At 50.2% G+C, this 14,036-nt stretch overlaps 2 long non-coding RNA genes across 7 annotated transcripts in view; both read left to right on the forward strand.

Annotated features, from left to right (window-relative positions):
- Positions 1 to 13,893, forward strand: part of LOC310883825 — a 28,435-nt gene extending 14,542 nt beyond the window's left edge. For 3 of the 5 annotated variants that reach the window (XR_014573870.1, XR_014573871.1, XR_014573872.1), the window contains one exon: positions 10,655 to 10,669. This is a non-coding gene — a long non-coding RNA (uncharacterized lncRNA). Of the gene's footprint in view, positions 1 to 8,884; positions 9,154 to 9,282; positions 9,343 to 10,654; positions 10,670 to 12,584; positions 13,196 to 13,677; positions 13,778 to 13,860 lie in introns of those variants that run through there. The other 2 variants (XR_014573869.1, XR_014573873.1) reach the window with 2 other exon arrangements.
- On the forward strand, positions 96 to 8,878 carry LOC310883827. Of its 2 annotated transcripts, none has more exons than XR_014573884.1 (6): positions 96 to 128; positions 258 to 317; positions 3,391 to 3,667; positions 3,789 to 3,865; positions 3,948 to 3,997; positions 5,818 to 8,878. It is a non-coding gene; the product is annotated as an uncharacterized lncRNA (long non-coding RNA). The 2 variants fall into 2 exon arrangements; XR_014573885.1 differs by having other exon boundaries at positions 3,391 to 3,659.
- Positions 13,894 to 14,036: the final 143 nt, after the last annotated feature.

Raw genomic sequence — 14,036 nt, forward strand, 5'->3', positions numbered from 1 at the left:
CTGGCTGGGACAGAGGAGCAGTGTGGCAGGTGGTTGCTTGCAAGCACAGTGGTCATTTTGTCCTTCTGTGTTCCCAGGTGGCATGGGTGATGGTGGCCGTTCCTTTCGAGCTTGGGTCTAACTTGCAGGTACAGAGGCAAGTGGACTGCTGTTTTGAAACGAAAACATTAAATATGGGGTGACTTCTGTTGTTGAGGGATGGGTGCTAATGCTGTCAGCTGAATGTTCATGGTCTGACTGTGTTTTCCTTTGTTCAGGCTGAAACGCAGTGTGCAGTACAGGACGTCACGACCCGAGCTACCTCTGGAGTGACTCTGGTGAGTGATGAACAGAGGTAGCTGTTATTTTTGGGGTGCGGTTGTCGCTGCAGTTTTTTTAACTATATCAAATAGAGTAAAATTCCAGTTTCTCTTTTGGAGGTGCTCTAGGTGGCTTCAGAGAACGGGTGGAAGCATCTGCCATGTGGGGTAGGTAAGCAGCTGAGGTAAAGGAGGGGATGAGAGTAACTGTCCTGAGGGTGCAGTGGCTTTTGCTGCTGTGGTTGCTTTCTCTTCTGCTTATCAGGTGCCACAGGCAAGGTGGGCTGTGATAGTCTTTGGAATAGGAGCAAAGCAGGTCACTGGAATGCTGTTTGGTTCCTGAGACAGGAGTTGTAGAGGAGAAAAGCTTTCAATAATCAAAGCTGAAGCAAAAAAAAAATAAACCACAGCTGCTGCTTCTCCTCTTTCTCCTTTCTTGTGTTTTGCCCCTCCCCTTTCCCAGGTGATTGGCTTTGGGTTCCAGGGAGGGCCTAGTGGTCATTGAGTCACAGGCATCCCATCAGAGAGCTCATTCTGCCTGGGCTGCCCTTTAGAGTAGATGCTTTGTTTTTCCTTCAGTGAGTTGGAGGTTTCTTTAGGTGGTTAAGAGTCTATGGACTGATGCGTTTCCAAGTAGAGACCGGTACGCCCATCTTTGTGAGGTAACAACTGGTAGGATCTGTTAGAGTAAACCAATCCAGTAATAGGTGCCTGTATTGCATGCAGCTCTTCTTCAGGTGAGTAATTGTTATAGCATGTTTACGGGTAGGATGGCAGTGCTACTTTGTGTGTTTGCTTTTGGTTCTGGGTCCCTTATGATTTTTGCCGAATTGCGGGGCTTACTTGTGAGTCTTTGCCTGTATGTCAAATATTATACGTCAAATATTATCAAAGTTACAACCTTGGTGGCAAAGTGATGGAGCAGGGTTTAGGAGATAAGTATCATCGAAGCTCCCTGTGTAAGCATGTGTCTGAAAAGAGCAGCAGTAGGCGTGTAAGGGGTAGTCTTTTTCAGGGTTAGGGACAGTTTGTTATAGTTTTGGAGCTTTTGCCTGTGGTTTGTGTGGCTGTAGAGTCTTTAGACGTTGCAGCCTTCTAGATTTTCAGTGCTTGGAATTCAGGTAATAGAGGCGTGCTTAGGAGGTGTTGCCGGCTAACCCGTTTTTAAGAAATGGTGGGGTACGGTTCCTCGACCGCATAAGCACGGTAGTATTACCAAGAGACTGAGCAGGGTCCCCTTTTTCATCTGTAAAGGGTAAGTCTGTGATTGCTGCCATCTGGGCACATTTTCGTGCCCATCACTGCAGTTAGTGTACTACATCAATTAGAGTAAAATTCCAGTTTCTCTTTTGGAGGTGCTCTAGGTGGCTTCAGAGAATGGGTGGAAGCATCTGCCATGTGGGGTAGGTAAGCAGCTGAGGTAAAGGAGGGGATGAGAGTAACTGTCCTGAGGGTGCTGTGGCTTGTGCTGCTGTGGTTTCTTTCTCTTCTGCTTATCAGGTGCCAGAGGCAAGGCGGACTGTGGTAGTCCTTGGAAAAGGAGCAAAGCAGGTCACTGGAATGCTGTTTGGTTCCTGAGAAAGGTGTTTCAGAGGAAAAAGGTGGTCTGGCGTGGCAGCTCCTGATGGTGGTCTTCTTCAGTAGGTGAAGCGGTGCCTGAAGCCCCATCCCGTATAGCCTGAAATGGTGTGTCTGTGTTTGGGTTGGGGTTGCACCTTGGTGAGTGTAGGGATAGGATTTAAGCTGGTGCAGCAGAGGGCCAGGCTCCATTGTCCTGTAGTGTGTTTTGACCCATCAGCATAGCCTTTTGGTTTTCAGATAGCCTACTCAAGTACGTGATTTATGCTGCGAGTGATGTTATTACATGGAATTGATTTTTTTTGGCATGTAATCTGTTATGCTCCCAGATTTTTCTTTGTATATAAATAAAGGTTTGAACTAATTCCAGCAGAAAAAATTTCAGTTACTTGCTTGGTCATATTGTCCTTTCAATATTCAAAGCTGCAGCAAAAGCATGGGTATTGTTGCTTCTAGAATCACCCCAGTTCTCTTGTCTGCAGTCTGCATGCTATTGAGCTAAACCAGATTAAAGAAAAAAAAAGAAAAACAAAAAACAAACAAACAAAATACAAAACTAAAAAAAACACCAAAAAAACCCCCACAGCTGCTGTGCTGCTTGTGCTCTTTTTACTTTCTTGTGCTTTGCCCCTCCCCTTTCCTAGGTGATTGGGTTTGGGTGCTGGGCAGGGCCAAATGGTATATGAGCCCCAGGTATGCCATTAGGGAGTTCATTGTGCCTGGGCTGCTCTTTAGGGTAAGTGCTTTGTTTTTCCTTCAGTCAGTTGCAGGGTTCTTTGGGCAGGTTGGAGTCCATGGATTTCTAGATTTTAAGTGCTTGGAAATCACTTACTAGAGGGATATTTAGCAGAGGTTGCTGGCTCACTTGTTTTTGGGATGGTGGGATCCACTTGTGGTTTTGGGTTATATTTGAATCTCTACACACTTGTGTAACTCTCCAGAGGACTAAAAAGAGCTTGATTACACACTGCAAGAGGCTTGACCACATAGGCGCAGTATTACCAAGAGACTGAGCAGGGTTGTATCAGAGTTACCTTTTTCATCTGTAAAGGGTAAGTCTGTGAATACCCCTGCAGGGGCTGCTGTGTGTGCATGGCTTTTTGGCATTTGTGGAGCTCAGTAGTTTTTTTTGTGTGTGTATGTTATTACTTTTTTTTTTTACGGCCAAGTAGTGTGTGTGCTGAGCATGGTTGGCAGGAGGAGGTGGGGAATTGTCTGGCAGGGGAGCTGTTCAGGACTGGTAGGTTTGGTTTCTAGGAGCGTGCGGCATCCTTCCTGTGCGATGCCACTGGTTGTTGGGCAGGAATGTTCCAGCTCGTGTGTCTTAAACAACGTAACTTGTGCAGTGTGTGTTGCGTGGCCCGGGCAGAGTTTGCCGCGGCGCTGTGAGCGAAGAATCTCAGTTCGAGCTGGTGAGCAGCTGAAGTAAAGGAGCTGGGAAGAGAGAGGTATTGCAGCAGGTACGCTGTGGCTGTGAGGTGCCTCAGGGTGTGCTTTTCTCTTGTCTCTGCAGGGGCTTCGTGCAGTCTTGGATAGGGAAATCCCCGTGTCACGGAGCAGTGAGGGAAGGTGAGAGTTCTATCAGCCTGGTGATCCCTGATCTGAAGCAAAGGGAAGACATTCAGGTGTTTCCCTCTGAGGGTCTGAGGTGAGGCTGTTTGGGACAGAGGAGCAATGTGGCAGGTGGAGGCTTGCAAGCACAGCGGTCATTTTGTCCTTCTGTGTTCCCAGGTGGCATGGGTGATGGTGGCCGTTCCTTTCGAGCTTGGATCTAACTTGCAGGTACAGAGGCAAGTGGACTGTTGTTTTGAAACGAAAACATTAAATATGGGGTCACTTCTGTTGTTGAGGGATGGGTGCTAATGCTGTCAGCTGAATGTTTGTCTTCTGATTGTGTTTTCCTTTGTTCAGGCTGAAACGCAGTGTGCAGTACAGGACGTCACGACCCGAGCTACCTCTGGAGTGACGCTGGTGAGTGATGAACAGAGGTAGGTGTTATTTTTGCGGTGTGGTTGTCGCTGCACTTACTTTACTACATCAAATAGAGTAAATTCCAGTTTTCTCTTTTAGAGGTGCTCTAGGTAGCTTCAGAGAACGGGTGGAAGCATCTGCCGTGTGGGGTAGGTAAGCGGCTGAGGTAAAGGAGGGGATGAGAGTAACTGTCCTGAGGGTGCAGTGGCTTTTATTGCTGTGGTTGCTTTCTCTTCTGCTTATCTGGTGCCCCAGGGAAGGTAGTAAACCTTCCCGTTAGTAAATGGGAAAACTTTTGAGATAGTGCAATCTGGACCTTTGAGTCCTAGCTGGTACACCCAAACTTGCGAGCTATATGCCATATTGCGGGCCCTAAAATTGCTGAAAAATAAAAGCGGTACAATATATACAGATTCAAAATATGCTTATGGGGTAGTACATACATTTGTGTAAAATATGGGAAGAAAGGGGGCTCATCAATTCACAAGGAAAGGGTTTAATACATCAGGAATTGATTACCCAGGTTTTACAAGCTATCAGAGAGCCCAAAGAAATTGCCGTAGTACATATAAAAGGGCATCAAAAAGGCCTCACCCCTCAGGTTAGGGGTAATAATCTAGCAGATCAGGAGGCAAAAAGGGCAGTATTAATGAGTAGAAGAATTATAAGAACGAAGGAAGATTGCCCAGAGTGTGGGAAATAATACTTATACTTAATAGTTAATATATAATAATTAATATAATAATTAATAACATAATATATAATAGTGCTTAATATAATACTTAATACTGTGGGAAAGACTTAAAGGAATTTCCATGTTATGATTGTGGAGTGAATGGGGAGTTGATGGGATTGAATGCAATTGTTCTGAGGAAGAAAGCCCGCCTTATAAAAACTGCTACAAGTGCAGGCCGACTAACTCCCTGTGGTCGAATGGACCCATTCCCCTCCCCTTACTCTGTTTCACTATTACAGAAGAAGACAAGATGACACAAATGGGGGTTCCAAAAAAAAAAAAAACAAACGATAAAGGGAAATGGGTACTGCCTGATGGACGGGAAGTGTTACCAAAATCAGTAGCTATGAGGGTGCTACGGAGATTTCATGAACAGACGCACTGGGGTACTCAGGTGTTGGTGGATCAATTTGCCACATATTATATGTGTATAGGGATTTATAATATAGCAAAGAGGATCGTAAATGATTGCGTAACTTGTTGGAGGGTAAATGCTCAACACATGAGAAAAAGGGTCCCGGGAGGAGGACGAGAATTGGCACATCGACCTTTTGCAAAGATTCAATTAGATTTTACTGAACTTCCGAAAACGGGGCGATATAGATACTTATTAGTTATTGTAGGCCACCTCACAAACTTTGTTGAAGCATTCCCTACGGCAAGGGCCACAGCTCAAACCATGGTAAAGATATTATTAGAAAGCATCATACCCAGATACGGGGTAATAGAAGCAATTGACTCTGATCGAGGCCCACACTTTGTGTCAAAGGTATCCCGAGACATGATGAAGGCTCTGGGAATTAAATGGGAATATCACACTCCCTGGCATCCTCAGAGTTCGGGAAAGGTAGAACGAATGAATGGTGAAATTAAAAAGCAACTAACAAAGCTTATGATAGAGACTAAAACCTCCTGGGTGAAATGTTTACCGCTTGCACTATTGAATATCCGGACATAGCCCCGAGCCGATGTCAGAATGTCACCTTTTGAAAGGCTGTATGGTATGCCTTATGATTTAGAGATGCCATCTGATCCCCAGGTACAGGATATCCAATTAAAACCTTATTTAATACAGCTTATGAACCGACGGAGGGAGTTGCAAGCGAAAGGCTTGGTGGCTAGATATAGCAATCCATAGGATACCACCTGGAGATAGGGTTCTAATTAAGACATGGAAAGAAATGTCTTTAACACCACGGTGGGGAGGCCCCTATGTTGTTTTACTTATCACAGAGACGGCTATCCGGACGGCTGAGAAGGGGTGAACGCATGCCAGTGGCGTGAAAGGACCGATCCAGAAAAGCGAATGGGAAGTGGTCGCAGGCCCTGATGACTTAAAGCTCACGTTGAAACGAACTCGATAAGTATGGTCTAACTGTCTATGTATCGTAAAAAGGAGGAGAGGGGACCCTGTTTGATCAGAAAAAGGTCGCGGTTACCTGAAAAACTCCCCTGAAGAACACTGCTGCTGCCGAGAAGAACCTGCACCTTGTAGTTCGCTGCAACCGAACCGACAAGCGAGGCAGAGAGTGAAACGGTGGGGAATTACGTGGCCAGGTAAAGAACTCTGGAAAATGGGCCCTAGCCATTTTTTTTTTTTTTTGCGATACATAGTAATGGGTACGATTGTTTACACTGTTCCTGGGTCTGCGCACCCTCACAAACCTTTTAAATGGAGCCTGATTAGATGGGAAGATCACCATGTTGTTCAGCAGATAACTACTGCTGGGGGACTGATAGGGGAGGCATCATCTATATAAAGAAGGAAGAGACGAAGAGTCCCCAACGGGTGGGACGAAATCAGAAACTGTCGGGGAGTGTTTTGAGGATTCAGCCTACACAAGCTTTTAGAATGCTAACTCCTTGTTGTGGTTTAACCCGGCTGGCAGCTAAACACCACACAGCCGTTCACTCACCCTCCCCCCTCCCTCTCTGGGATGGGGGAGAGAAACGGGAAAGTGAAGCCTGTGAGTTGAGATAAAGACAGTTTATTAAGACAGGAATATAATAATAACAATAGTAATAATAGTGATAATGATAATAGTATTAATAATAATAATGTGTAAGAAACAAGTGATGCACAATGCAATTGCTCACCACCCGCTGACCGATGCCCAGCCTATCCCCGAGCAGCCGGCCCCCCACCCCGGCCAGCCACCCCTATATATTGTTTAGCATGACATCAGATGGTATGGAATACCCCTTTGGCCAGTTTGGGTCAGCTGTCCAGGGTCTGTCCCCTCCCAGCTCCTGCTGCACCCCTAGCCTGCTCGCTGGCAGGACAGAGCGAGAAGCCGAAAAGTCCTTGGCCTGGTGTAAACACTGCTCTGCAACAATTAAAACATCAGCATGTTATCAGCGCTCTTCTCATCCTAATCCAAAACATAGCACCCTACCAGCTACTATGAGGAAAAATTAACTCTGTCCTAACTGGAACCAGGACACTCCTAATAGCCCTAAACCACTGGAGGTTGCTAATAAATCAGTAAACCCGGAGTACAGGATTAGAAATGAAGGGGTGACCGGGAATAACATATGGAGAATCGTGAATGCTAGTTATCAGTTGTTGAATCAAACAAATCCAGACGTGCCTAGACCTTGCTGGTTATGTCTTGATATAAGGCCCCCATATTACGACGCCATTGGGGATCTGGGAGAGACCACCCGTTCAAACGAAACCGATCCCCCTCAATGCAATTGGGGAAGGGATGTAGCAATAACGTTAACGGAAGTAACTGGGAATGGCAGATGCGTAGGCACGGTCCCTGGTGAGAAGTTCCATCTATGCAATATTACAGAAAATGTTACACAATTAGACAAAGAAAAATGGTTAATACCAGCAGATAACACCAGATGGGTATGTTCGTCTCTGGGGGTGACTCCATGTTATCTTTGAAATTGTTCAACTCGTCTCATGATTTCTGTGTACAGGTAGTAATTATCCCAAGGATTCTTTACCATTCTGAGGAGTACATCCAACATGCTATGGCAAAAAACCACTTAAGGAAGAGAGAGCCTATTACGGCTCTTACTTTAGCCACTCTGATGATTCTGGGGGCTGCAGGAGCCGGAACTGGAATTACCTCTCTGGTAAAACAAAGCCAAGAATTTACCTCGTTACGCATTGCTGTAGATGAGGATTTGGCCCGTATCGAGCAATCTATATAAGCTTTAGAGAAATCTGTGCGATCCTTATCTGAAGTAGTACTACAAAATCGTAGGGGATTAGATCTGATTTTTCTACAATAAGGAGCATTGTGTGCAGCCCTACGAGAGGAGTGTTGTGTATATGCTGATCATACTGGAGTGGTGAGGGATACAATGACTAAATTGAGAGAAGGGCTAGAAAAACGAAAAAGGGAGAATGAAGCCCACCGAAACTGGTACGAATCCTGGTTTAATTACTCACCTTGGCTCACTACACTGCTATCAGCTATAGCAGGACCTTTGTTGCTGCTCATATTTACACTAACTTTTGGACCACGTATATTCAATCAAATAATCACAATTGTAAAAAACCGATTAGAGGCAGCTCAACTTATGCTTGTGTGTGCGAAATATGAATCTCTTGAACAGGAGGAGGATGACGCAGCAACTTTAATATTGAGCAAACAAGTGCTTCAAAAATTCATCAATGAACAAAATATGTTAGAAAAAGAAAAAGGAGGGATTGTGATAAATTAGCAGGTGTTTGTTCATTGTCTTTAAAAAGAATTCAGAGAATCTGCTGAGAAGACAAGGTTTTGCAATTTACGACCTTGTTGAGGGGGAAGACTAAGCAAGTAGATAGTGGGGAGGGGGTGTTGGATAAACGTCCTTGGTAAAACAAAGACTCTGTGAAATACTGTTTGCTGCTTTACTACCCTTGAACACGAGCACAACGCATGATCATTGAAAGAAACAGAACGAACTGCACAGCTTCAGAAGATTCAACAAGTCCTGACAAGCCGAACTTGGATGCTATAAAACGGCGACACTGAAAAGGGAAAGTTGCGTGCTGTGATGGAGCGGAGACTCCCCAGCCGCCCAGCGCTGTTTTGCTTGTACCTGCTTACTTAATAAATAAATTATCTTCGATAGACCAGAAAATTGCGTGGTCTCGCTTATAACATTAAACAATGTAGCTTGTGCCGTGTGTGTTGTGTGGCCCGGGCAGAGTTTGCCACGGCGCTGTGAGCGAAGAATCTCAGTTCGAGCTGGTGAGCAGCTGAAGTAAAGGAGCTGGGAAGAGAGAGGTATTGCAGCAGGTACGCTGTGGCTGTGAGGTGCCTCAGGGTGTGCTTTTCTCTTGTCTCTGCAGGGGCTTCATGAAGTCTTGGACAGGGAAATGCCCGTGTCACAGAACAATGAGGGAAGGTGAGAGTTTTATCAGCCTGGTGATCCCTGATCTGAAGCAAAGGGAAGACATTCAGGTGTTTCCCTCTGAGGGTCTGAGGTGAGGCTGTTTGGGACAGAGGAGCAGTGTGGCAGGTGGTGGCTTGCAAGCACAGCGGTCATTTTGTCCTTCTGTGTTCCCAGGTGGCATGGGTGATGGTGGCCGTTCCTTTCGAGCTTGGATCTAACTTGCAGGTACAGAGGCAAGTGGACTGCTGTTTTGAAATGAAAATATTAAATATGGGGTCACTTCTGTTGTTGAGGGATGGGTGCTAATGCTGTCAGCTGAATGTTTATCTTCTGACTGTGTTTTCCTTTGTTCAGGCTGAAACGCAGTGTGCAGTACAGGACGTCACGACCCGAGCTACCTCTGGAGTGACTCTGGTGAGTGATGAACAGAGGTAGGTGTTATTTTTGGGGTGCGGTTGTCGCTGCACTTATTTTACTACATCAAATAGAGTAAATTCCAGTTTCTCTTTTAGAGGTGCTGTAGGTAGCTTCAGAGAACGGGTGGAAGCATCTGCCGTGTGGGGTAGGTAAGCGGCTGAGGTAAAGGAGGGGATGAGAGTAACTGTCCTGAGGGTGCAGTGGCTTTTATTGCTGTGGTTGCTTTCTCTTGTGCTTATCAGGTGCCACAGGCAAGGTGGGCTGTGATAGTCTTTAGAATAGGAGCGAAGCAGGTCACTGGAATGCTGTTTGGTTCCTGAGAAAGGTGTTTCAGAGGAAAAAGGTCGTCTGGCGTGGCAGCTCCCGATGGTGGTCTTCTTCAGTAGGTGAAGCGGTGCCTGAAGCCCCATCCCGTGTAGCCTGAGCACGCCTCGCTGAGGTTGAAGCCTGCTTTCCAGCAGTTTCCAAAACTGTGTTGAGGCTGAAATGGTGTGTCTGTGTTTGGGCTGGGGTTGCACCTTGGTGAGTGTAGGGATGAGTTTTAAGTTGGTGCAGCAGAGGGCCAGGCTCCATTGTCCTGTAGTGTGTTTTGACCCATCAGCATAGCCTTTTGGTTTTCAGATAGCCTACTCAAGTACGTGATTTTTCCTGCGAGTGATGTTATTACATGGAATTGATTTTTTTTTTTTTGCATGTAATCTGTTATGCTCCCAGATTTTTCTTTCTATATAAATAAAGGTTTGAGCTAATTCTAGGTGAAAAAATTTCAGTTACTTGCTTGGTCATATTGTCCTTTCAATATTCAAAGCTGCAGCAAAAGCATGGGGATTGTTGCTTCTAGAATCACCCCAGTTCTCTTGTCTGTAGTCTGCATGCTATTGAGCTAAACCAGATTAAAGAAAAAAAAAAGAAAAACAAAAAACAAACAAACAAAATACAAAACTAAAAAAAAACACCAAAAAAAACCCCATAGCTGCTGTGCTGCTTGTGCTCTTTTTACTTTCTTGTGCTTTACCACCTCCCCTTTCCCAGGTGATTGGGTTTGGGTGCTGGGCGGGGCCAAATGGTATATGAGCACCAGGTATGCCATTAGAGAGTTCATTGTGCCTGGGCTCCTCTTTGGGGTAAGTGCTTTGTTTTTCCTTCAGTCAGTTGCAGGGTTCTTTGGGCAGGTTGGAGTCTATGGATTTTTAGATTTTAAGTGCTTGGAAATCACTTACTAGAGGGATATTTAGCAGAGGCTGCTGGCTCAGTTGTTTTTGGGGTGGTGGGATCCACTTGTGTTTTTGGGTTATATTTGAATCTCTAGACGTATGAAGGCACTTGTGTAACTCTCCAGAGGACTAAAAAGAGCTTGATTACACACTACAAGAGGCTTGACCACGTAGGCGCAGTATTACCAAGAGACTGAGCAGGGTTGGATCAGATTTACCTTTTTCATCTGTAAAGGGTAGGTCTGTGATCGGCGCCGCCCGGGCACATTTTGGCGCGGCGCCGCCCGGGCACATTTTGGCGCGGCGCCGCCCGGGCACATTTTGGCGCGGCGCCGCCCGGGCACATTTTGGCGCGGCGCCGCCCGGGCACATTTTGGCGCGGCGCCGCCCGGGCACATTTTGGCGCGGCGCCGCCCGGGCACATTTTGGCGCGGCGCCGCCCGGGCACATTTTGGCGCGGCGCCGCCCGGGCACATTTTGGCGCGGCGCCGCCCGGGCACATTTTGGCGCGGCGCCGCCCGGGCACATTTTGGCGCGGCGCCGCCCGGGCACATTTTGGCGCGGCGCCGCCCGGGCACATTTTGGCGCGGCGCCGCCCGGGCACATTTTGGCGCGGCGCCGCCCGGGCACATTTTGGCGCGGCGCCGCCCGGGCACATTTTGGCGCGGCGCCGCCCGGGCACATTTTGGCGCGGCGCCGCCCGGGCACATTTTGGCGCGGCGCCGCCCGGGCACATTTTGGCGCGGCGCCGCCCGGGCACATTTTGGCGCGGCGCCGCCCGGGCACATTTTGGCGCGGCGCCGCCCGGGCACATTTTGGCGCGGCGCCGCCCGGGCACATTTTGGCGCGGCGCCGCCCGGGCACATTTTGGCGCGGCGCCGCCCGGGCACATTTTGGCGCGGCGCCGCCCGGGCACATTTTGGCGCGGCGCCGCCCGGGCACATTTTGGCGCGGCGCCGCCCGGGCACATTTTGGCGCGGCGCCGCCCGGGCACATTTTGGCGCGGCGCCGCCCGGGCACATTTTGGCGCGGCGCCGCCCGGGCACATTTTGGCGCGGCGCCGCCCGGGCACATTTTGGCGCGGCGCCGCCCGGGCACATTTTGGCGCGGCGCCGCCCGGGCACATTTTGGCGCGGCGCCGCCCGGGCACATTTTGGCGCGGCGCCGCCCGGGCACATTTTGGCGCGGCGCCGCCCGGGCACATTTTGGCGCGGCGCCGCCCGGGCACATTTTGGCGCGGCGCCGCCCGGGCACATTTTGGCGCGGCGCCGCCCGGGCACATTTTGGCGCGGCGCCGCCCGGGCACATTTTGGCGCGGCGCCGCCCGGGCACATTTTGGCGCGGCGCCGCCCGGGCACATTTTGGCGCGGCGCCGCCCGGGCACATTTTGGCGCGGCGCCGCCCGGGCACATTTTGGCGCGGCGCCGCCCGGGCACATTTTGGCGCGGCGCCGCCCGGGCACATTTTGGCGCGGCGCCGCCCGGGCACATTTTGGCGCGGCGCCGCCCGGGCACATTTTGGCGCGGCGCCGCCCGGGCACATTTTGGCGCGGCGCCGCCCGGGCACATTTTGGCGCGGCGCCGCCCGGGCACATTTTGGCGCGGCGCCGCCCGGGCACATTTTGGCGCGGCGCCGCCCGGGCACATTTTGGCGCGGCGCCGCCCGGGCACATTTTGGCGCGGCGCCGCCCGGGCACATTTTGGCGCGGCGCCGCCCGGGCACATTTTGGCGCGGCGCCGCCCGGGCACATTTTGGCGCGGCGCCGCCCGGGCACATTTTGGCGCGGCGCCGCCCGGGCACATTTTGGCGCGGCGCCGCCCGGGCACATTTTGGCGCGGCGCCGCCCGGGCACATTTTGGCGCGGCGCCGCCCGGGCACATTTTGGCGCGGCGCCGCCCGGGCACATTTATCTTAGATCGAGCTAACGAGCAGCTGAAGTAAAGCAACTGGGAAGAGAGAGGTATTGCAGCAGGTACGCTGTGGCTGTGAGGTGCCTCAGGGTGTGCTTTTCTCTCGTCTCTGCAGGTGCTTGGTGCAGTCTTGGACAGGGAAATCCCCGTGTCACGGAGCAGTGAGGGAAGGCGAGCGTGTTGTCAGCCTGGTCGTCCCTTAACCGAAGTGAAGGGACGTGGGGGGTTTATGTGGCAAGGTTTTGGTAGCAGGGAGCTCTAGGGGCGGCTTCTGTGCGAAGAATCTAGAAGCTGCCCCATGTTAGGTAAGGGCCCCGCTGCTGAGCGGAGCCAATAAGTGATGTTGTTTGCGCGTCTGTGAGAGCATATTTAAGACAGGAAAAAAAAAAAAACCACGCTGGTCCATGCAGCAGCTGGGAGAGCAAGAGGAGTGAGGAACAGCCTTGCAGGCGCCAAGGTCAGTGAAGAAGGAGGGGGAGAGGTACTCCAGGTGCCGGAGCAGAAGTCCCCTGCGGCCTGTGGCGAGGACCATGGTGAAGCAGGCTGTCCCCCTGCAGCCCACGGAGTACCACGGTGGAGCAGGGTTCCATGCTGCAGCTGGTGGAGGAGGCCACGGTGGAGCAGGTGGACCTGCACTGATGGAGGCTGCGGCCTGTGGAAGACCCTTGCCGGAGCAGATTCCGGGCCGGACCTGTAGACCGTGGAGAGGGGACCATGCAGGAGCAGGTGAGCTGGCAGGAGCTGCTGCCCGTGGGGGACCCAGGTTGGAGCAGTTTGCTCCTGAGGGATGGACCCCGTGGTATGGACCTACATCTGGAACAGTTCTGGAAGAGCTGCTGCCTGTGGGAAGGCCATGCCAGATCAGTTAACCAAGGACTGCATCCTGTGGGAGGAACCCCACAGCACAGGGGATGAGGGCGTCCGAGAAGGAGTGGCGGCAAAGAAGCGCTATAGACTGACCATAAACACCGATCACCTGTACCGCTGGGGGGGAGAAGGTGGAAGAGGGTGGTTGGGGGGGAAGGTGCTTTTGGTTGCTTTCGTTTGTTTCTCGCTTCTCTACATTGTGTAGTAATAAGCAATAAATCTTTCTATCTTTCTATGCTGAGTGTGTTTTGCCTATCACGATATTTACTGTGTAATCTCCTCGTCCTTATCTCAACCCTTGAGCCCTTTTTCCTTGTATTTTCTCCTTGTCCTTCTCTGAGGAGGGAGAGTGAGAGAGCGGTTTTGGTGGAGCTCGGTCGCCTACCCCTGTAAAACCACCACAGGGGAAGACGTTCAGGTGTTTCCCTCTGAGGGTCTGAGGTGAGGCTGGCTGGGACAGAGGAGCAGTGTGGCAGGTGGAGGCTTGCAAGCACAGTGGTCATTTTGTCCTTCTGTGTTCCCAGGTGGCATGGGTGATGGTAGCCGTTCCTTTCGAGCTTGGATCTAACTTGCAGGTACAGAGGCAAGTGGACTGCTATTTGAAACGAAAACATTAAATATGGGGTCACTTCTGTTGTTGAGGGATGGGTGCTAATGCTGTCAGCTGAATGTTTATCGTCTGACTGTGTTTTCCTTTGTT

This window comes from Anser anser (genome assembly GCF_964211835.1).
Source record: "Anser anser genome assembly, chromosome: 19".
Taxonomy (NCBI): Eukaryota; Metazoa; Chordata; class Aves; order Anseriformes; family Anatidae; genus Anser; species Anser anser.